This window comes from Monopterus albus, unplaced genomic scaffold, assembly GCF_001952655.1.
Source record: "Monopterus albus unplaced genomic scaffold, M_albus_1.0 scaffold94.1, whole genome shotgun sequence".
Taxonomy (NCBI): Eukaryota; Metazoa; Chordata; class Actinopteri; order Synbranchiformes; family Synbranchidae; genus Monopterus; species Monopterus albus.
The window spans coordinates 1,081,439-1,105,784 of NW_018127974.1; the positions used below are offsets into that span (position 1 = coordinate 1,081,439).

At 41.9% G+C, this 24,346-nt stretch overlaps 1 long non-coding RNA gene across 2 annotated transcripts in view; it reads right to left on the reverse strand.

The window, feature by feature from the left end:
- Window positions 1-5,660: 5,660 nt before the first annotated feature.
- LOC109965027 (uncharacterized) overlaps window positions 5,661-24,346 on the reverse strand; it is a 38,005-nt gene continuing 19,319 nt past the window's right edge. Inside the window, exons 3-6 of one of the 2 annotated variants that reach the window (XR_002275584.1) lie at window positions 7,069-7,196; window positions 6,883-6,954; window positions 6,572-6,742; window positions 5,661-6,268 (exon numbers count right to left, since the gene is read on the reverse strand). This is a non-coding gene — a long non-coding RNA (uncharacterized LOC109965027). Of the gene's footprint in view, window positions 6,269-6,386; window positions 6,743-6,882; window positions 6,955-7,068; window positions 7,197-24,346 lie in introns of those variants that run through there. The other variant, XR_002275583.1, reaches the window with a different exon arrangement.

The window sequence follows — 24,346 nt, forward strand, 5'->3', positions numbered from 1 at the left end:
TTTTCATTTGTAGAATTGTTTTAAAAAATAAAAGGGAAGTTTTTAGTTTTTTTTTTTTTTACACACATGCAGGCAAAGATTGATGCACTTCAAATCAACCTAAAACTGTTTAAATGACTGGTATTAAACCTGAAATTAGATACTTGCCACAAATAAATACAGTCTGTCTATCTCTGCTGTTGCACTATTTCTAATAAGACACTAAGATATGAAATCATCCGGGTCTAGCTATCGGTGCACCATAATGTGGGAATAACACCATATATTTCTATTTAACCAGGATCAGGAGGATTTCAGTCCAGCCTCCCCACCCTCTGTAGCTGCACAACTGTATGTGTGGGCTCTGGGGAAGGCAAGTAGCTGGATACCTTAACCCTCTGTTTGTCTACGCTGATTTAAGGCACAAACAGCCTTTACCGTGTCACCGACTGAATAGAAAACAGGCGGCAGGCTGAATCAGCCTTTGTATGTGAGGCTAAATTAGCTTCACTGTTACTGTAGTTAATAAGACAATTGTTCTCTCAAAAATCATTTATTTTTATTTTAGTGTTTAGTGAGTGTTTAGCAGGTTTGTATACATGCAGGCATGGTTGAACAATAACAGAGTACAAAGGTTTTTTTAATCAAGGCATTTGACTGACTACCTTTCTGTAAAAGTAATTTAATAAAACAGTAATGTTTGTGACAGGACATTCTTACTGAAATGGCACTTTTTAAAATTCCCTTAAATTTGATAAATAAAAATTTAAAATAAATAAAATGAAAGTAATTTTCTTAATACATAAAAATATTAAAGTTTTATTATGACAGGTTTCCTGACAATTTTCTATAATTTCTCTCTAATTTTCCTAATATTATGGAGTACTAATGTTAATGTATATGTTATTGCTATGTGTAGATGAAAAAACATATTTTTATATTCAAACAATTACCATTTTAAAAGATAAACTGTATTTCCCAGTGGCTTATTAGACACAGCAAGCTTAAAAAATATATTTTCAGGTAAACCAGGTACAAAAAAGTACATGAGATATTTTTAGGTCAGATATTTTATGCCACTAACTTGTGAACAAATGATCACATACCTGAAAAATACAGGAAACAAAACACACTCAAGAAACAGTGAGGCTGACATCACTTTTTCAGCTAACAGTAACAAGTTCAAGCACACACTTCTTCCCAACATATGCCCCCTCCCCCTCTTTCAGGACATGTACACACACACACACACACACACACACACACACACACACACACACACACTACCTTAATCTCTTTTCTCCATATCCACACACACAACCCATACAACACCAGACCCCTCTTACCCACCACTCCCCTGCACCCAAAGCCTTCAAGCAGCCCTGGGCTTGTGTAGTCATGCGTCAGTTGCCCGGCGTTAGGGATGAGGCCTTACTAGCTGTGGCTGTCGCAGTGTCCTAGCCAGCAACTCCTCAGCTCCCTGCTCTGCTCTATGGAAGGCAGAGAAGCTGAAAGCACCATTTATCATCACTTGTGTGGGCAGCATCACCACGGCAACGCTCAGGCTGGCAAATGCCACTGCTGTGAATACAAATGAGGCTCTTGGCAGGCCCGTGTTGGCGTCAATGGGGCTAGGGTTGTACTTTACGTGTGTGTGCGTTTGTGTGTGCACTGTGTATGAGTGCTGGGCTCTAGGAGGGCTACATTAGAGGTAAACAGTCCAAAGGAAATCAATTAAGTGTTTCCACAGTGTTTGGCAAGCCCTCTAATCTTCAGCACCACATTTTAAAATAAGGGCGAAATCTTCCTTTAATGCCCCCTCTGCTTTCTGCATGACAATAAACAAGCAGCCAACAATAAACAGCAAAGCACAGCTGAGCCTGACTAAGTCCTCCGGTCTTTACTTTGAGAAAACACCAGTGAAGTCTGTATTTCAGCCTCTCCTCCCATGCAGTATGCCTGTTCTTACAAACGAACACTGTACCATTAAACTAAGTCACAGTAATAATTTGTTTATTGTTTCATATTTTTTGAAACAAATATTCATTAGTTAAATTATTTAAAATGACAGTATGTGGCGAATCCCTGAAGTGAAGCTGGAAGGCATGTGACCCAATGTAATGAAGTACCAGTAGTGACACACCTGCCTTTCTGCTTGTGACACGAGCTTTTCCTTTCAGCGGGGCCTTCACACTGTCACCTGTCAGAGATGCTCTCTTTATCTCTGTGACTCTCATGTTAGAGTGATGCTGGGAATAAATTGGGCTGGAGCGTGCCTGCTCTGCTCTTTATTGATTCAGACACTTTGATTGAGCATGGATCTAATCAATTCTTCAGTGGTCATGAGATGGCAGAGTAAAATTATTCTTAGGCAAACCCTTCAAATGACTTGTCATTAATTTCCCTCTTTACTGGCACTTGTTTGCCGGGAATGAGATGCATTTTGGGCTTTCTCTGTCTATTAGTGGGATTGTGCTCCTGGGACTTTCATGCGCTGCTAAGCTTAGGGGGGAAGAGAGAATGTGTGTTTGTGTTTTGTGCACATATCTGTTTATGCCTATGTGAACTAGGAGTGACTGGGAACACTATGCTTGCTCATGCTTACAGAGTGACTTATTAGTGCTAATTGGGAAGGACAGTTCAAACAAGCACAGAGGAGTGGTTGTCACACAAGCGTGACATGAGTATAGAGTGGCAGGCAGTGCCGGGTGCTCTTACCAGCTTCAGCCCTTCTTTTTCCCAAACTAAGCCCTCCCCTGCTTCTCTTCCTCCCCGGACCCCCCTCCTAGTCATCCCTGGCCCTGGGCCGGGCCCCGCAGAGTGGCCACAGAGTGGGGTCTTTGTCTGGATACGGACATTAGCAGTCAGCCGACTTCAGAAATGTGTGCGGGACAAGGCAGTGGACAGAGGCGCAGACAGAAACACGGCTGTCTGAGACACTTAGGAAGTCAACAGCTGACGGAAGGGCCAGCACAAAGGAGGAGCTGCTGAAGCATGGGGAGCGTGATCTGCATAGAATATAGGCCGTGCTCCCTTCAATTGTGCACTTCATGGAGAGTGCACGCACACGCAAACAGCTACATGCACACACAGTGTTCACATAAACATGCCTAATATACTAATAAAATAGCCCCCCCCCCAACACACAAGACTGCACACAGACGTGAATGTGCTACATCAGTGCCTCCATTAGCCGATGCAGAAGATGCACTGACACCGCAATATGATAGGAAAGGTATTCCTTCTGCCCTGAACCCTCTAGTTAATGATGAATCAACCGGTGGTGCATTGAAACTAAGACCTCTCACTGGAAAATGCTCCATACTTCTATTTAGCACATTTTTCACTAAAAGATGCTAATTCCAATGATTATTTAGTACCATAATAGCTGCAATTATATTCTGAACAAACTGATATAAGGTATAAGCACCAATTAGTAACTGGTCATTATCTTAAGCATTTGGTGCAGGGTGAGTGAAGTAACAGGCAACCATTCAGTAACCTTTGCTTTTAGAAATGACTGCATAGTGCCTCAGTAATTAGTGGAGCTTGTTTGCCTTTAGTCTTGAAAGTGGCTTGTATATCCACTAACCTGCATTACTGCTTATTGCTTGCAGTCACGTTTTACTATTATAGAGATAGCATTGCTATTAACGAGCAGCATGAGGACAGTGTCCTATTTTAATTCGTTTTTATTTGGATATAACAAGAACTTTCACTAAAGTAATCTTTTCTCTGGGAATATTTTGCATTTACATGTACAGTACATGCATGTTTGCTTTTAAGTTTTTTTCACAAATGGACACAACAGATGAAACCAAATATTTGTGTGAAAATGGCAACAGAGTGCAGCCAGAGTTCCATAAAACATACATTTACTGTAATACCCAGCAGAAAGATGGTGATTTCATGACAGTAATAATGGAAAAATCTGGAATATATAAAAAGCACTGTGTTCAAATGGTATATAATGGTGATGGCCTGGGCTCTGTGTTGTGTGTGTGTGTGTGTGTGTGTGTGTTTTCTCAAAGCCATGCCAGCGAGGATCACAAGAGCTGTATCAAAGCACTCGGCCACCATGAGAAATGTCTTCTCGCAGCGGGAGGTTGTGGGACTGTTGTTTGCGTCCCAACTCTCTTTGAATGTCAGCCTCACTAACAGGGCAGTTGGCCTACATGGCACTGCTGACAGCACAGCTACACTTTAAACTTTTATTCTTTAATCCCCCCCCTCCTTTCTCGGCATAGCGCCTCTCAGTGGCAAAGAAGATGACAGACATATGAACTATTCTGAAACAGATTCATTTGTGGAAAACACGTCGCTTGTGTAGGTGGACATGTGTTGGGGTGAACACGGGGTCAGTGTGTATTATTTAAAGCAGCGTATGCTGTGGGACGTTTTTGTTCACAGTGACACATACAGGACCTGTGAAACATGCACCCCAATATGCTGCTGAGTATGAGGACAGCTGAGAACAACAGCTTTGCACTTAAATCAAGCGCACTCCAACACACTGGGCCTGCCTAATAGATGTTTAACTAAACCTCCTCATTTCAAACAGTTTGACCCCAGTTCGCTAAAACACAATGTGAGAACTCCCCGAGGATTAGGCCCTGACCTTGCGGGGAATGGAAGGAATGGCCCACACCGGCTATAAAGGAGCCAGCCATTGTGCTGTCCAGGCATGGGGGAGGACAGTGTGAGGCAGATACATGGCAGTGGGTGGAGACAGCCATGTTGTAACGACATCTTGATGGAGCATCTTTCCCACCCACCGGAGTCGCACCAGCTCTGTATGTATTTTAATGAGGCTTTGTGTCTACCCACATATCGCTCCTCTACTGACAGGGAACGTGTTAGCAACATGCACACCCTTTGTCACAGCACCCAATCACATAATCGACTGATCGGCTAGATTTATTCTCTTGACTGTGTGTGTGTGTGTCTATATGTGCAGGGATGTGAATAGTAAGAGTGACCTTTTACAGACAGTGCTGCATAGTTGGCATGGGTTGTAAAACTGTGGTGATCTACAAAACCCATGGAGCTTTTGTGAGTGCTTTTGTGTGTGTGTGTGTGTGTGTGTGCATGGTCATGGTGGGGCGTAAATAGAAAACTTTAACAAATCCATAATTTACGAGGGTCACTGCGATGACAGAAGCACTTTGCAAATCGCTTGTCCTGAAGATGAATTTACATTTCACATTGTAAGATCAAAATAATAATTTGTACTTTTGAAGCACAGGCTTTTCATGCCAAAGTGCTCCTATTGAGAACACAGTGAATACGTTCATCACGTTGGGTGGAGGGTGGGGGGTAATTTTATTTTCTTAAGCGGGGATATGGCATGGCTGGAGGATCCAATTGTGTGCCAGGATGCAATTCAGATTTTATTTTCTTAGTTACTGACCTTGATCGGGGGAACTGCAGGGTCACAGCCTCTCCAGTATCTATTGTAGGCTCGAATAGAATGTTAATGAATTGGTGCACTGAATATTAAAATGCAGACCCTCTTTCAGCACCCAGTACCCAGACTGCTGTGGCATGTTGAGTGTTTTGGCAGCTAGACACGCAGAGTCTGCCTTGCTCACAGTCTGCTGCTGACTGGAGAAAGGGTGGGTGGGGATACCAAAGCCATTACATCCATTTATAGCAGGGCGAGTTTTTTTATTGCTCCCCAAAACAATACAGCAAAATTTCACTGACCAGAAGAGGGAGGGAGAGAATGAATGAAGAAACATGGCTGGGGTGGGTGAAGGTAAATGCGTGATTTGTAGGTATGGGTATAGTGGGTAGATGAGGAAGGGTGTTGCTCAGCTCACAATTGGGTGCTGTGTGATCCTGAAGGTTTTTGTGAGAGAGTACAATGGTCCATTTAGGGTGCACCCAGTGGTCTGCTCCTCCTCACTGGCCCCGGAAGTGCTTCATTTTGTTCGGAGGACAGCTGCATGGCTCTGTTTGTCTTCCCCTGCCTATTGATGGGTTTGGCATACTTGAGAGGGGCACGAGTACTGATTGTTTCAAACAGAACCTGGCATGCTATCAGCTGGGAGGATTGTTTATTGGGGGGAAAGGCGGGACAAAGTCAACAAAGAGAGCCAGAAGCCAATGATGGCTCTAGAAACGTCCTGAAACACAAGCAATTACACAGCACCCCCAAGAAATATTACAAACAGCAACAGAATCTCTCTAATGCCACCCCAATCAATGGCTTTTATAGTCAAGTGTTAGTCTCACTCAGCCAGAATGAGCTCCATAACATCAGTGACCACTGAAGGATGGATCACATCTAGAGAAGAAGGAATATTCATTATTAAAAAACAAAACAAAATGTGTGTAGAATGTAAATAGAAAAATAGATGTTTTCTAACACATTAAACTAATCAAGAACATTTATCAGTATATTTAACCACAAAAAAAAAGACAAAAATGGTGCTAGGACCATTCAAAACTAGAAACACACACATCCACACAGACAACGTGAATCTGAATAAATGTAATTAGCAGTTAGCAGGTGTGGTTACTGCTGTAGGTATTTACCTATTAAGGGAAGTAACATTTAAAGCCACCTAACTGACAAGTTGGGTTTCACCTTGCATTTGGTATCTAAATGGAAATAAAGAGGTTATCCTTTTTGAGTTTGGCTGAATAGAGCAGATCCCAGAATTCATTTAGCCATTCCTATTTCTCTTTCATGGCCCTGCACTGAGTCCCCTCTATACAAGGATGAGTCAGCTGTGGCCTCGTGCTAGCCTCCATCTCACTGAAAGAGGAAAGGGAGAAAAGGCAGCAAATAAACAAAAATGTGTCTTGGAGTTGCTTTTCCTTGCCTCTTCATCCTACTCATTTTGAAGCAGCTGTGCAAAAAATGTCAAAAATTCAGAGTGTCCTCCTTTTATATACCTTTCTGTCAAGTATTTCTTTTTCAGATAGAAACCAATGTCTGATGACACATTGGAGGTACTCTAAAATGACCTGGAGAGAATGGGAAAGCAGCAGAAGTAAAAAAAAAAAAAAAAAAAGGGAAGGAGATGGGTGTGTATGTAAGCATGTTTCCCTCTCTGCATGTGTGTGTGTTTGCTAGCATACCCCATCTGATGATGGTGCAGATGTCCATGCTGTGGCTGGTCTCACACACTGTTCAACATGCCTCAAACAGAAGGGATTTTTCCTCTTTGTTTCAAATTTCACAGGCCATCCAAATGGGCACAGACATGCTATCAAAATAAATAAATAAAGAAATGTATCAGTGGCCAACATCTGCAGATTATGATTAACATTTGGAAATTGCGTCCTTGAATGCGATTTGGACGTCGACTGTCAGTCTTCTTTTATGAGCGCGACTCCTATTCTGGGGAAGTAGAGGGTACCGCTTTGTCCTTAAATTGGCTACAATTTGGAGGGAGAAAGAAATCCTCTTCTCTCTCTTCCCCTCTGCCCGTTATGATGTGCCGTCTGAACAAGAAAGAGACACTATTAATTGTGCTGAATATGAATAGCTGTATTTGGTTAACCAGTTTCAAAGGAAATCGCCCCAGAGGAACATCTTTTCCTCTTATTCCCCCTACTGTCTGTCCCTGCTTTTTCTTCTCTCTTTATCAAGATTTTTTCTTCCCTCTCTAATTTTACACTGAGCGAGCTGGCTGCTTTAGTGCAGCTGCATTATCTTATGTATTCAGCTTTCAGCTCCTCTCCCTCCCTCGATGAGGCGAGGCTTAATTGGGCTCCAGCTTTAAAGTCTGTAGAGCTCTCCACTTGCTCATAGAAACACATTCAGGGGCTGCTCATTCACTTCGAGTATGTGTTAGATGTACAAATATTATTTACTTTTATACCCCAAATCAAAAGGCACACACTTCCTGCCTCTCTACACACAGTCCATGCAGGAGAATTCACAGTTCATTTCACTTCAGGGTATTTTTTCCCCTCCTTCGTCAACTGAATTACAAGAATGTGCTGCTGCTTCACAACAAAAGTATTATTTAAAAGGACTGTTTTATTATAATGTAGTGGCATTGCTGATAAGAAAATATTAACAACCTTTTTAAAGGACAGTAATTATTACACTGTCTCGCAGTGGGAAGTGACCACATTTTAATTTTAATAAGTGAAAAAAAAATTTTTTTCTGTACCTCAGCTCAGCTGATTTATCATGATCGATGCACTATGAAAACCTGTGGTGTAATCCTGTTTTTGTAATCCAGAATTCAATGTGTGGCCATTCAAATTTCAGAAACATATTTTTTTAACAGTACATGAATCCTTAAACTGACTGAAAATATTACAGTGAAACACAATCAGCAGCCTGTTCTGTGTGGACAAATTTAACACACACACACACACACACACTCTCAGAAGAAAATAAAAATAGACAAAGATAGCAGAAGTAGAAAAAGAAGGTTTCACCTCTCGGGGATCAGGAAAGGGGAACAGCTTTGTACACACACTCCTCTACAACATTCCTCACAACTAAACAACCTGACCAATTAGTTGCACCATTAGAGCCTGGAGAAGGGAAAAGGAGCTGTTAAGAGAAAGATGCTGCAGCGAGGAGGCGAGCGAGAGAGAGAGAGTCAGACAGACAAACTTGGTGGCTCTTCTTCTACAGCGAGTCACTGCGCTGTTTTGTGGAGTGCCTCGGCGCTGCACGCTGACGATGCTGAGGCCATTTCAGGCGGGAGCTGATGAACTGCAGATGAACAATTCTGCACTTCCCTTAGACCTGAACTTACATACAAACTCCTCCTCATTAGTTTTTGTCACTTGCTTGGGTGCGAGCCACAGGAATAAATGAGACCACTATCAGCTGCTGCCTTGATAAGCTGCCTTATCTCATTAGGTTCCACATCAAAGTTAATCAGAGATGGGAATAGTAATTGGCCGACTAGACAATGCCACAGATCATGGGGCTTTTGTAGTGTATGTCATCTCCAAAACATCAGCAGGCTGGGGCTGCAAGATAGGGTGCATCTGTTGGAGAGAGAAGGAAAGAGGAGTGTGTGTGTGGGGGTGGGGTGTACATGATGAAGAGCAGGGGGTGAGAGAGACTGACAGACAGAAACAGAGATAGAGAGAGAGAGAGAAGGGATGAGAGGGGAAAGGAGTAATGGCAGAGGCATAACAAGCAAGCTGCTCAGAATTAATGAGCTTACTCAATAAGAAAAGAATAACCAATCAGTGTGTGTTGGGCAAATATAATTTGGGAATAATTGCTTGATTGCTTTTCTATAGTAGGCTGATTTGACCACACACAAGAACTGAGAATTAAGATGTCAAGACAAGAATTAATTTGGCAAGCGGGGGCACACAAATGTTCCTCTCTCTCCCCACTCAGGCGGCTTGGGAGGCAGCAGAGCCGTGAGTTGGAGTGCACTAATGATGAAAACACAGTGGTAGATTGCGTATTCATTTCCCTGTCTCTATTTTACATAAAGAGAGCCACGGCTAATGCCACAGATGTTGGGATATCATACAAAAAAAAAACAAAACAACAAAAAACCTGTGTGTATGCTAACACATTTAATTGGCATTTTTACATATTCCACTCCATTGTTGATAGCTAGTTGCAGCTGATTGTTCAGTTTGTGTCCTCATTGATTTCAGTGGAGGGGTAACTGTCTGGGGATAGTAATTGCTACATTTTGATGCTTCCTATCCCCAAACAGCGCTTATTTCTGAAGTCCTCTCTCCTCTCTCGATTGCCAATTCGTGAAGGCTTAGTGTATGTCTTTCATTACTCGCTACCTGTTTGGAGAAATCAGTCTCGACCTCACTCACACGCACTTGTGTGAGAGGCAGTTTGGAAAGGTTTTTGTCCTCTAACAAAGTGCCGGTGGTCAGAGTGACACATTAGAGAATAACCGACAGGAATACAGCGAGGAGAAGAGCAAAACAACACCCATCCTAGGACCCTAATGGCCAGCTGCACCCTGCTAATGATACACACGCACATGCACATGTATGTGCACACACATGCCCAAGAAACCATGGTGCTCCATTTCCATTGAAGGGGACTGTGTATGGTCTCCAATGTACACATGGCAGGAGCTTATTAATAGTAATCATGGGGCGTGATGCAGGATAGAATCCAACATTAGTGCTACATTTGGAATGGATTCAGCCAACCCCCATTCAATTTAGATTTGAATAAGGAATATATCCCAACCTGGCCACATGCATATGAATCGCCACATATATTTGCTCCCACATGTGTCTGGTACTTAGTTCCAATTAAGCTGAAAACACTGCCGCTGTGACGGAGGCTGCTCGCACCATCTCAGTTATCACTTCTCTGCAGGTTCCACGGCTAAGGCTATTCATTCTTGGATGTGCGTGTGTGTGTATGTCTGTGTGCAGTGACATTATTTGAGCAGTGAGGTAAGTAAAGAGAATAAATAAACAGGCAGAGGTTCTGTCATCATGATGTTATTGCCGCCCTGGGTTTGCCTGCAGCATTATGAGTACAAGCACACTGCCATATCCCTGACTGTCACATACATACACACAACCACACACATGCATACACATGCGCGAGATCTAGGGCGCATGTTCTAGGTAAATTTGCTTTGATCTGCATTGCACCTAATTGAGTCACAGGCAATGTCTCTATTCCCACATCAAGGAATTTGAAAATGTTAGATTATTTCACTCGGGGATTAAACCTAATTTTCGCATGTTACGCATTAACCCATTAGGCTTGGTTCATCTGCATTGCTAATGCCCCGATGCAGGCAGCTGTCACTGCCCTGGAAAAAAAAAAAACATGATCATGCAATCCTTGAAGGAGTGATCCCTCCACCGATTAGTGGCAGTGAACTTCGCTGAGCCCAAGCGATAAGGCTGCAAAATTCCCAAGTTGCCAATAGCTCCGAAAATTATCAGACTGTAGGCAAAGGAGAAATTGTGCCTTCCGGCTCTAGGGCTTCAATCCAGGGTTTGCCCAGATTGACATTATTTAAAGCTATGGAAATGGGCTCTGGCTATCTGGAGGATTGCTAAAATAAGACATTTTCCTGAAACATTTATGAATACGCTGACAGGAAAGGATATGGGCAAAAATATATATACAGTGTGTATTCTCAAAAAAAGCTATTTTAGGGTAATTTCACGATTTTATGATCTAATCCAGGTAAATAAATAAACAGATATGTGTGAAGGGAAAACCCATATGGCTGTAATATTCTTAAAGGACATTAGCAATCTTTACAGAGAAGCTACTTTAATAGGAATAACTGTGTACCCTATGTATGAACCATTGTTTTCTAACCTGATGCAGCAGAAATGGAAACAAACTGCCTTTAGTTACATCCTGTTGTTTAAAGAGGACACACTAGCAATGCAGCATCTGTGCAGCGGGTACAACGTGGGCTACAGGGGGGTGGTGTCATATTTGTTGGTCAGCAAAATCAATCCATGCTCTTAGTAGATTCAGATTTAGGTGCATATTTTATAAAATCGCTGCAGTGATGCCTCCATAGTGGACAAATACACACACACACACACACACACACACACCACTGGCACATCAGCTCTTTTTAGCATGCACAAGCTCTGGTGAACTGTGAATGTAGCCATTTTGCATAGCTTAACACAAGTGTGCACACTGATCGAAAGAAAGCATCTGAGTGGGGCAGAAGACTGTGTGTGTGTGTGTGTGTGTGTGTGAGCAGGAACACAGTGTGTATGTGTCGGTGAACGATGAGCGTGTTATCATCGCTTATGAAAATGTGTGTTGAATGTGAGATGGAACACTGCCTCTGAATATCGTTTTAAATAAACACAAACATCAATCGCTGGTCGGCCCCTCATGTTTCCAGCCTTGGAGGGTGCTGCTGTAGTAGACACGCACATGCTCCACCCATAATGCATCTGTGGTGTTTTAATAACAAGGCAGAATATTAATCCTGTCCTGCTGTTTATTGTGTTTTATTTTTTTAATTATGTGTTTTCACTTTTGTTAAAGTGCTATGCAGATGTGTGTATGTGTGAGTCTCAGGGCTGTGCGAATGCGGTACTGGACACTTCAGCATGCCTAATGGATACAACTTCATTGGATATGGTCATTATCATGGATGTTCAAGAGCAATGTGACCTCACATTATCACAATAGATTCCCTACTATTCTCATCCACTGTCTAATTATGTATGTGTGCTGGGCACAGTGTGCTATAGCCACAATATCCACCTTGCCAAGGCTGAATTGATTTTATCATAGCTGGTTGACTGTTTTTATCTGCTTAGTAAAAATCTGTGACTTTAGATGAAACATCAGCCTAAATACAGCGGTTGATGGTAAGGTCAGCTTTATTTTGTAAGTCCAAACTCCAAGTCTAAGCCTTAAAACTGCCATTCTAGCCACTATAAAAGCAAGAGAGGCACTAATTTTAGACATTAAGCATCAGTAACTCAGCGGCTATAACCTGAATGTGGGGAGTTGCGGAGCACAAAGGCTAATCAATGTCAGGGTTGAAGCGGAGAATCCCCTGACCCACCCTATTTGACTTAACTGCTCCGTTTGTGCTCCTACTGATCCTATGGTCTTTGTGTACATTGTAACGAGTGCTGACATAATCCTGCGGATTTTCCTGGAGGCCAAACCTTTGCCACCACCATCAGGCCTGGGGTTTCTCCTCCAATCAGGAGGGCTGCCAGAGGGGGGAAAAACAGAAGCATAATGCCCCCCGACCCCCACGAGATACTTACATTTAGGGATGGTTTGAAGCCCTGTGTGATTGAGCTAGTAACCCATTTTAATCCTATTAACGCTAGCCAACAAATGCCAAATCTGAGGCAGGACAGGCTGGGGCATGGAGGCTGGGCTGATGATAGAAATTGGGGAATGGGACCGGAGGCAGTCATTGTGGAAATATAAAAATTGTGTAGCAAAGTGAATAAAAACATGCTGAAATGAAAAGTCTGCCCTTAAGGATACTTTTTTTTTTTTTTTAAAGACTTAGGGAAACAGGAAACAAAGAACGACAAGAAGAACACATGGAAATAACAGAATAATTGGGAACAAAAAACCCCTTTGTGCCACGTCAGTCAAAGAGGTGGACCACCAATATCCACTGTCAAATATACACAAGGTTAACTCATTCAGCAAACATTCATCTTGGAGCTTGAAGGACACATTGCTGACAGAACAGGGTAATAAATGTACAGCAAAGTGCAGCACAGGAAGTGATTGCAGTGCCTTGTGGGTGTTGGTACCTCGAGATCGCAGAACAAAAACTGGGGAGACTTTCAATGCACATCTGTTTTGGGTGCATCACAGGGCAAGTATGTTGGTGGTCCTTGCCCTAGCCCCATCCGAGAGGGAAGGGTTTTACACTTCTAGTGTGGCAGTGTAAAACCCCTCATTGTAAGGAACAAGAAGGGAGTGACAGGGCCCATACAGACAGAAAGTGTTCTTTAGCCAAAAAAGGCAGGATATGACTCTTTAAGGGGCAAAGGGGATGAATGAACAATAACTTGCATGAAGAATGAAATCCTGTGAAAGGAACACTGGCACTGCAGTTCCTCACTAGGTGTCTTCAGTCATCCCTCTGTGCTTGAACATATTCCCCTGCTCTTGCCCTCCGTTTCCGTTCCACTCTCCAGCTCCTTCGTCTACTGCTGCATCTCTCATCACTATATCAATTTGTCATAATAGTGGCCTGATCCAGCAGCAAAAACTATATGATTATAATTGACAGTGTGAGGCCTGAGTGACAAGGTATGATATGTCATTACAGCTCTGTAGGGTCATTAAAGGCAGGAGTCTGAACCAGAGACGTGACAGGCCACGAACCAAAATTCCAAGGGGAATAGTGGACACTCCCAGTCTGTGGCTCCAACATCATTATTTAGATACGATGACGTAAAAAAAAAAAAAAAGAAAAGAATGCTGCATCTTTGCACTTTTCCCTGTGGAGTGTCTCCAGTGTGGTCTGGGAAGGGTAGCATAATCAGTGAAGTGAAACACAGGATTGGTCGACTGGTTGAGACGGAGAGCGAGCTCCTGTGAACCTCATGTGAGGTCTGCCCTTCTCTCTTCTCAGGGTGAGGTACTTTAAGTATCCTGAGATCCTTCATTGAGACAGGCCACGCTGACAGTAGCCTCATATACATTTATGTATGGGTCTGACCTTTCCTATAATGAGTTCACATCATAACCACTGGCATAAAACAAATTCACAAATGTTCTCCACTGCTGAGGTGTGCTTAAAAAAAAGAAAGCAGGACAGAGGGAGAAAACAAAAAGTGACATCAGTGACTATCATTGTTCTTGTGTAAAGCCCAATTTTACAAGTGTGTTAGCTTGGGGCTAATTAGATGACAGCTCATCTCTGCTCTGATGACAGCATGGGAGTGTGATAAAGATCCTGCCACTTACTTGTAATGTTTACTGCATTGAAAATAAATACACAAAGGACTAACAGCCACTGAGCTTCTGAAATAAATAACTTTTATATTTGTAAAGTTTGTGGTGATTTATATTACTTAACATTTATGATTGTTTTCTGCAAATCAAAATTCTTAAAGCAAGATATTTTAAGTTAAACAACTCTTAAAAAAACAGGTTTATTTAAATTTATTTATATAGATTTACTTAAATTAATACGTTAGATCAATTATTCAGCTCTTGGTGTTCACGTGTTGACTAAGTCTTGTTAGAGAAGACATCAGTCACTAGCGGATGCCAGGCATTACAACAATATAAGTATTTGTTTAAAAAATATGCAACCTTACTTTACTCGCTCCAGCTTTTGTTACACAGCTAAGATACAGTATACAGCCAATTGAAGCCCTCCAAAATATAAAAAGACATGACTTTAATCACTTTTATTTTGCTCATTTTCCCCATTAAAAACACCAAAGGACATATTTGTATATAATCTTTATGTTTATTTAAAAACAAATATGTGCACCAAGGAACTGTGAATGATTTTTCTAAGCTCATTTTCCTTCAGGCTTCAACCTACTGTCACAAAGATTTAGATTATCACTAAAAGTTTTAGATTTGTATTGAATATAGTAAGGAGCCCACTACAAAAAATAATACTAGGGAAGCTGTATTATATCAAATTCTAATATCTAAAAATGATTTGTGTAAGCCAAAAAATTGTCCCTAAAATAATATGCATGTGTGCCTGTTTATGTGTGTGTGAGAGAGTAAATAGCTTCTGTGGGACAGCGTGAATGTGGGCCTCTGAGAGAATGCCTTCACAACCCAGTGTGTGCCCTGTTCACAATAGAAGAGACCACCCTACCAGTTAAGATTGCAAATTCAACCAGGGGAAGTGGGCTTGGAGGAATTGCTTGGCTAGATTGGATGTGACCTCCTGGCTACAGGTATATGATAAGCACTTATCTGTTTGCACTAACGGAACACATGCATTCAGAGGATTCCTTCCTTCTTCGAGTATTTCTTCCATATTTCTTCCATGTACTGTATACATCATCCAATGGTATACACACACACACACACACACACACAAATGCAGCAAAAATGTTTACATCCCAGAAATAATATCTCCATACAATGGAAAGAAAGGCAGCAAAATAAGTAGCTGCCCACCCTGCTCCTCACCCCGGCTCATCCCTCTCATAATTAGCTCTCTTGTGCCGTTGTGTGCTGCACACAGCCTCCACAAAACAAGTGCTTCATGGGAGGAGGTATTTATCAACATTTCCATTTACTGTGTACAAAAAGGACATAAGCAGCACATTCTCCTCAGTTCATGGACAAACTCTTTTAATTCAGCGAGGAAGCGAGCGGGTTTTCAGCACATATGGCCAAACAAGCGTATCACACATAGTGCCAGGCAGACAGATAGGGGCTCATAACAAGAGATCATCAGTAATTTTCAAAAGTACTGAGTTCCGCCATGAACGGCGTTCAGTGGGTCAGAAAGTGTACTTGACAGGAAATATGCATACTGAGTGGATCCTACTCCCCTGCTTTTCATTTGCATTGTGTATTGATTTTTTTGGTGCCATTTAATACAATATTATGTGTGGGTCTACGGCGGCTTTTAGGTGTCTCTGGAGTGGACCGGTTCCATTGGAGGCTTAATGATAATTGCAGCTGGTAGAGGCAAGCTGAGGGAGATTTCATTGCAGGGCCATCAAGGCCCTCTCGCCCACCTCTGTTTCCATTCCCATACCCCCTCCTTATGTTACACATGCACAGACACACACACATTCACACTAAAGATGGTGGAGAGAGAAAGAATGCATCAAAAGCAGAAAAGACCATGCTGTTCATTTTTAAAGCCATACATGACTACGGTGGCATTTTATAGTTTGAGGAAGGTGCACAAAACCCTTTAGGTTGCATCTCGGCTATGATTCATACAAAGATATAAACAGAAAGCTGCCATCTGCTGCAATGCAAATCACATTTGTCCTCCTCCCAGGAGACCACAATTATTGTAATACAATTAGTCACAACGTAGCTCCTTTTGAGGAAAAATAAAGTCAAATATGTAACTCCCTAATAACATGATACTTATCACTGGGCTAGCTATTAAAACTGTTAAACCATGACACCAAAACACACAAATCATATTAAGGTCTTGGTCACGCTCCCCGGCGCTCTCGTTCACCCTCCCACACTGAGGTTAGAGATGATTAAGCTGTCACAGACAGTGGGAGTGATAAGCGGCTGTTTGATCTGCAAATTAGGCATAATTAAGAAGACATGTTGCCAAACAGAACCGCAGATATCGTCATCTGGACAAAATATTACAGCACCCCGATCCCATGCCTGGATTTACAGAGACAAATCGAAGTGGGGATGAACTCGGTTGTTAGGGAACAGATAATAATGCCTGTATGCTTTAAGTCTTTCAGTCACTCTGTGTCTTGCTGGTTTTAAGGAAGCCGACCAAAGCTGTACATGTAGGGAGGAGGCCAGTAGCATTAATGACGGCTGTCTTCTTAAGGGCTTAATGCTCATCTCTTGTTTATATCTACAGCCACCGACAGACATGCACAATCATTAATGAGATTAAGAGGAAGCGCTGTGCAATATTTATTAGGCTCGACAAACACTTCTGGGCTTTAGTGTGCCAGGAACACGGGCTCTCTCCAGGGGCCGGTGTTGGCACAGGCTGCCCAGGCACGAGAGGCAGATGTCTTGAATTGCCGAGGATCTGCCTGTCTGCCACACTCAAAATTACTGCTCCACTTCTCCACACAACTTTAAAATACACTTGATATGTATGTGTGAATGTGGATTCATCTCGGTGTGTGCCTGATGAATTTCCTCCCCCCTTCCCGCTCCTCTTCTTTTCCACAGCTTAGTGCCTAGTGCCTCTCTTAATTTTTTATTTTCTCTCTGACTGCTCTTATAACTTAAAAATGCAAATATGTGGATTGTTGTGATCATTGATGAGGACCTCTTTGTATTGTGTGTTAACCTCCATTAGGCAGGATTACAGGGACAGAGGCACACTGGCATTTGGTCAGTGTCACAGTGACAGCACTTGCTGCTGGAATGCCCGGCTGTCACAGTCGGCTTTATCACTGGGCTTTCTCTCCTCCGAGTGTGGACTAATAAGCCTAGAAATTACAATTGCCTCCCTGCTGAATCCCTGATAGGCGGAAATAATGATATCAGTGCCCTGCTAATCTTCTTGGCTTGCCGCTTGGCATCAGCCTATTGAGGCACCTGTCATACTTACGTCTGATGAGATGAATTTAATCTCTCTGTCCGTAATGACAATAGGGCTATTTTAATGTTATGGATGATATTTGTCAAGGTTCTGTCTTAGTTTTTTCTACCAACCCTCCTTCTTTTCTTGCATGTACCCTCTTTGAGATATTCTGTCAAGGTATCAGGACACTTAGACATTAGCTAAAGGTGATAGTAAGTCTTAATTTCGTCATTTTATAAAGAAACAAAAAACTAAGCTGCAACTGCGGTGCAGTTTTTGAATGTAATTCCTCAGAGTAATAGGATGTTAACAGTCCTGAGAGAGCTAAGCAGATGCCACCAGACTTCTGTCATGAAAATAGTTTAATTTCTCTGCTGCTAGCTGTTACCCACTGCTACTGGGTCATTCAGTGCTCTGCAATACCCTTCAACTCATTATAATCCAAACTGCATTTGACAATGTTCTGCATTCTCCCAATAGCTATGCATTTCATTATGAGGGATGTATATCATCATAAAGGCTTCCTCTAGCTGTCATTAATTTTCTTGGGGGACTAGAAATAAGTCCAAGGGGGAGGAGTTTTGGGAAAAGATGAATGTATATCAAATGCAATTCTTTGATAACAGAGGCATCCAAGAATCTATTCTCTTCCAGCTGTCCACTGCCTAAAACCACAGTCATTGTCATGATGCATCAAGGTCATACGACAAACACAGCAGTGACCTGTTTGGTGCAACAAAAAATGTAACAGGAAGAATTTAGCTAAGTGTGTTGGAGAGTCCAAGAGTGGAGATATTTGTGACTCCATTTACAGATGAGTACATATAGTGTGAGATGCTAGTCCCTTATATTCACTCTCTAGCAGCACACGACACCCAGCCTCCCTAAACTGCAGAAATGTCACCATTAAATTGGCTTCTTTTTTGTCACGCATTCACAGAAGTGACATTTTTTGAGTGACCTCTACGATGACTGAAAGGATTCAAGAAGGACTTCTTCATGGGAAATGACCTACTACAGTGTTATAGGGAAAAAAGATTTCTCATTGGTGATATAAACAATTCGAGTCTTTTGCATTTGTAGGGGTGCCAAACACATCGCCATGGAATGAGGCAATAATGCCCTTGAATATGCTTTCATACTATTAGGAACAATATCAAAATTATGCTGCATATTTATCAAATTAACAGATAATATATAATATAAATAATTCAACAATTTAAAAATAACTATTAGAATAAAGACAAACTTTTTGTGCTTCAGTAAAAACCTTTATGATGAGTTTATAGTGGTCTTCCAATATCCACATGCCTTAGAAAACTGCAATGTACCAAAATAAAAATTCTACATTTAATTTAAAATAATTGGTGTTCACGTGTCCTTGTTGAATGCAGCGCTGGACTATAAGTTATATGACAGATGATCAGGTAAAAGTCCCCGGTAGAAACCAACATGCTGTGGTAATGTGATGAATTAAAAAAAGAAAATCTGCACATAAAACCAGAGAATGCATACTGTGACTTTGTTGTAAAGCAACAGTTTATGTGCACGCCACCACAAAGCATTCTGTCCCCTCTTCCTGAATGTGTTTTACTTTGTTCAACTAGCACAGCCAATAGCAAATGTTTAGCATCCCCCTCTCACCACCACCACCACCACACACCCCCAGGGCTGCAGGAGGATCGATTGTCGTCATAGACCCTCTGTCAGTAGATAAACGACTGCTTCCCCGAGCTGTCAGATTAACTTTGACAGAACAATCGACACTATGTTATTTATGCCTGGCTGACAAAGAATCGTTTTGGCTTGGCGAGAACCGAACAATCTCACTGTGTTCCTAGCTGTCCTATTCAGGAAAGTACGCCATGACAAGGGTTGAGTTATGGAACATTAGACTTCCTTTACTGTCTGTTTATAGGCCAACATTTGAATCGCTGTCCTATGTAATGGAAATTAGGCCTTAGTTATTCATTGGCAACTTGTTGAAATAGACTTCCTGTCAAGCTGTGAGCCCTAAACTTACACTTTTAAATTAGGCAAATAAAAAACAGTGTTCCATCCATCCTGTACTGAAAATACAAGCAACAGCTACTTTTCTGCTACCGTATAGTGGTGGCAATTATCTCAGAAGTAAACACATAACAGATGTATATTAATACACTCTATGCATGCAGAAGATGTTCCAAGTGAAGAACAGTAGGGGAACAATAATTATCATCAGATTTGATGTGTTTGGCCTCAACAACACACACAAACAGGCACAAATTTAAAAAACACATAACATGTAGAGTTTACAACAATAACAGTGGCCAAATGTTCAATAACGTCAAACCACTGCTAGCGTACACAAACCTCAGTGCGTAGGAAGAGAATATCACCACTGTCTGCTTTGTTTCCATCCTCAGTCCTTTTTCAAACTGAATGCCTCTCTGCTTTATGCTCTAATTTGAAATCTGTTTGGCTTTCCTGGAGGAGAGTATTGTTCTTTCCTGCACTGTGCTGTTAATGAGTATGGTTAAGAACATCATTATTTTTTAAGTATCATTTGGGTGTTCACAGTGGGTGATCTCAACAATAATCTGTTTTCTTGTTTCATATCTAGAGTGACAGCAGTGGGTGCCTCTTTAATACCCAGAAAATCATTAGTGCTGAGAACCACTGGTATGCTGGAGAGAGAGAGAGAAACTGTAATGAAGGAGTATTAACTACGGGTAATTTGGTTGTTCTTCAGCTCGAGTTTCCCTTCGCTCTGCTGCTAAGTTGGTTTTATTTGCATTGATGTCTCCTCAGAAGTAGTTTGCTTCTTGAACAAAGGGGCTGGCGTATGTTAAGTGCTTTTGAAATCACAAGCATTCCAGCCACGAGGGCCGGGCCTGATGAAAGGGTGTGAAATACAATGTGGAAATCAATTTTACTATCTTCTCATTTGGCCTTGCAAAGCATAGATTTATGTCAAAGCGGCAGACTCGGGGGCTGCTGTGTGCATGTGTGTACATTTGACACACTTCATACAATGAAGGACTAAGAACAGGCGGCCTGGCTTAAAGCTTGATAGATTCATGCAAATTCCAGTTATGCTATGCATAGAATACGTTAAAGCTGTTTAGTCTTGATATGAAGGCTTAGCAATTATGAAAAAATAAAGAGGGAATGGTGGCATGAAAGGATGCTACTACAGCACAGCTAACACTACGCCACTTGTAAGATACAAAGGTCAAATACTTGATTTTCATTTCCTCAACAACAGACACAATCATATTACGGTTACAGTAATGTGAATGCTGTCATTCAAAAAGAAAGAGGGGCAAGTCACAGAAAGTCAGAGGGTTCTTAGATAGTGTATGCACATCATTATACTCATCGTGATGTGTCAGAGCTGACCCAATCATCAGTTTCTTTCCATCTCCAGAAAAAACGCTTTGTTTTTTTCAAAATAACTACGTTGTTGCCATGACTCAGGCCATCCATCCATCCTACCATCCATCCATCCTCAGTGTATGTGTCTATTGAATGTAAATGACAGCTCAATGTCTATACTGTCACAAAAGGGCTACAGAAAGTGAGGGCGATGGAACAACAGTGTGAGAGCTCCTCTGTGGAGTGCTGGCAGTACCATCTGTGGGGATGGGTAAACAGGAAACACACACACAATGAAATTATAAGGCTTTCTCTCTCTTTCCTCGGTTTTGTGATTAATGGCATTCAAGCCGTTTCACCATATTTACCACAGCAAAACAGCAGTTTGCAGCTGTTACATTTTTTTCCAGTGCAGAGAGAGAGAGAGAGAAACTAGAGAGGAAGCAGGTCAATCAAAATACATGATAATCACTTCTGTCTATTCTTTTAGTACCTTAACTCAGAGCATGACAAGTGCACCCAATAACAAGGTCATCTAACACAAAGCCAGCCAAACCTAGTTGAAAGAAAACATGGCATTGCTCTGTGAGATGAGGCCTCTTATTGGTCGGGTGGGATCCATGAGACTCCAGGTCAGGCAATGAGCTAGGGGAGTCAATTAACGGAGCTCCATCTTAATAGGGCTGTGATGTGGAGCCATAACAGCATTATCTTGGCTCTTGCTTGAGGTGGCCAGATCTCTTTTGTGACATGAGCCAAGTAAATAAATAGCCAAATGAGGGCACACAAAAGCGTCGGCAATATCCCAGGGCACCTATTATGCATGGGGCAGGGGAAAATTAAGCCCACAACAAATTGCTAATGATGAGCCAGTGATGTCTTGTTAAGCGACATTGTTTTCTCTCAGATCCTTTTGTGTCTGTGCCGTGTTCTTCATTTAACGAGACACACAAAAAAGGCAGCTGAGCAGCTCGGCGATATTTTTCCTTTCTTCTCTCTCCCTCATTTCTTTTTCCTCTTTTTTTCTTCCTCCTCCTCTTCATCACCCCTTTGCAGTTAACTGGTGTCTGCGTCTCTGTTTTTCTATCCCCTCACATCCACTGCTACTCAGAGGGCCTGATTTGGCGCGTGAGAACATGCTAGAGTGGGCCCGCTCAGCAGGGAAGGGCCTTTTGATGCAGACCCCCTGGGATCCGTCCACTGAACCAGCAGTACGCACCACAGATGTGACAGCTTTCATCTAACAGTTAACTTTTCCTAATTAAAGTCCCAAGTCTAATTACACACCAGTCTATCTGATATTTCTGAGATGGTCAGAGCAGTTCTGGAGGCAAAGCCCATCAAAGATCCAAGCGCTGGTGATTGGGAGGGTGGGTGTTTTTTTTTTTTTTTTTGGAAGGAAACTGAGCCTTGCTTGTGCCCTGCGTGGGCAGTGGGCTCACCTGGGTTTGGGGGGCCGTGAATGCTAAATGGCAAGGCCTCATCTCATTTGCAAAGATGCTGCTCCTGAATGTGGATGTGCAATTATGAATCAGGAAGAAAAAAATGGTTAAAAGAAAAAAAAAATCTATAATTAGCAAGGCAACTCCAAGCACAAGCAAGGGAAATTAGTCCTGGTGTAATAAATTAGCCTGTGCATATATTACATGAGATGAAAACCCTTGGGGCCTCGTTTTAGCAGTTTTGGCTGTACACTCCTGTGTATTTAAATAAAGCAGCCACTCCTGTATTGCGGGCCCAGTAACAGACAGTTCTTCACAAAACCTCAATTTTTTTTACAAGTCATCTCCACAGTGTCAGCTGGGAGTGGTTTCTTTGTCTCCATGATACCTGATGGGCTATTGCATCCTGCAGCCTCAATTCTGTGCACAGTCTGCCAGCCTTCGTGGATTCGTAATCACTGGATATTTTGTGTTCTATTTTACATTGATTGGAGTTACCCATTTCTCCCTAGTTATTTTCTCTAGCTCTGATAAACAAATGTGAAATTAGAACCAGTTGAGATGAGCTGGGAGGAAAATTTGCATCAAAATAATACAGTGTGCTGCTAACAAACCAAAATCAGATAGCAGCAACAAAAGCTGGCAAATTGCAAATTAAAATGCATGATGTGCTACCGGTTGTGATGAGTCTTATCCAGAGCGATTATTCATACTTGTCCTTCTGCTTGAATTAAAATAAGAGTGCTGGAGCCAGTTAAAGCCAAATACTTGAATGGTTAGTGAACTCTCACCTTCACATGCATCCATTTAGCTCACAAATGAAAGCCAAGTACAGTCTGTGGAAAGCCATAATGGGTCTTTCTTCTTGCAGAGTGTGGCCATTACATACTAATTTCTTCTGGAGGCTCTTCAGGAATTTGAACACTTGGCTGGGGCCACTGAGTCCTATGCTGAGATGTGCACACCCATCCATGCCAATACACAAGGTGTCTGTGTTGGTCACACACTGACTGACCACAATTGTGCTAAATTGGAGGTCTACAGCAGGCAGTTGTATTTGGATAAGGGACTGTGTCTTTTGTACTGTGGAATCTTTTTAAAAAATGATTTTTATTGGTTCTTTTTGCAGTTTTTACTCTTAAATTCAAACATATTCATTGGACAAAGCAATGCCAAAATCATGACATCTTGGGCCAACATTTAGGAAATGCTAAGAATAATATTTTTATACTGTTAGGTATTTTTAGTCAGATAGATATTGGTTAGATACTTTATGTATTAGAAATGTTTAGTGGAGATAGGATGTCTAGTTAGACTGTTAAATGCTTAGTCATGCTTATGAGTTTCTACAGGGTACATCTGGTCAAGGATAACTAGAGAGAAGAGTTGATGACTGTCAGCAGACAGGGTGTTTAATATTATTATTATGACGTGTATAACTGTAGCCTTAGCCATAATAGGTTCTTATGTTTAAGCCACGACATGTTACTAGAGGTCGTGAGAATGTTTTTAGCTACACACCACTTAACCAACAGACACACACACATTGATTTACTTCATGTTTTGACTACTGCTATGACCAGCTGCAAAGCTGGCACCAGAGACGTCGCGGTTGACGTTTCTGTGTAGTATGGGGCTAGCCCAACCGAGGGGATATAATGTATAGGCCTGGTGGGTTCAGGGTCTTTCATCTTACATCTGCCTGCGAGCAGTTTGGAGGTGCAAGATACCTGAGCGTGTAATGTTAATTTTACCTGTGATCCTTTGAATAAATCAGCACTGTTTTGAAGTTACTTGGACTGTCTCGTCTCTCAGAGTTAGCAATGGTAACAAGAACCAGATCCTACAATACTGTTTCACTCAGACTGAAGGTTAGTTGAAACACTGGATATACTTTTTCAAGTAGTACATTTTTTCTGCAACACC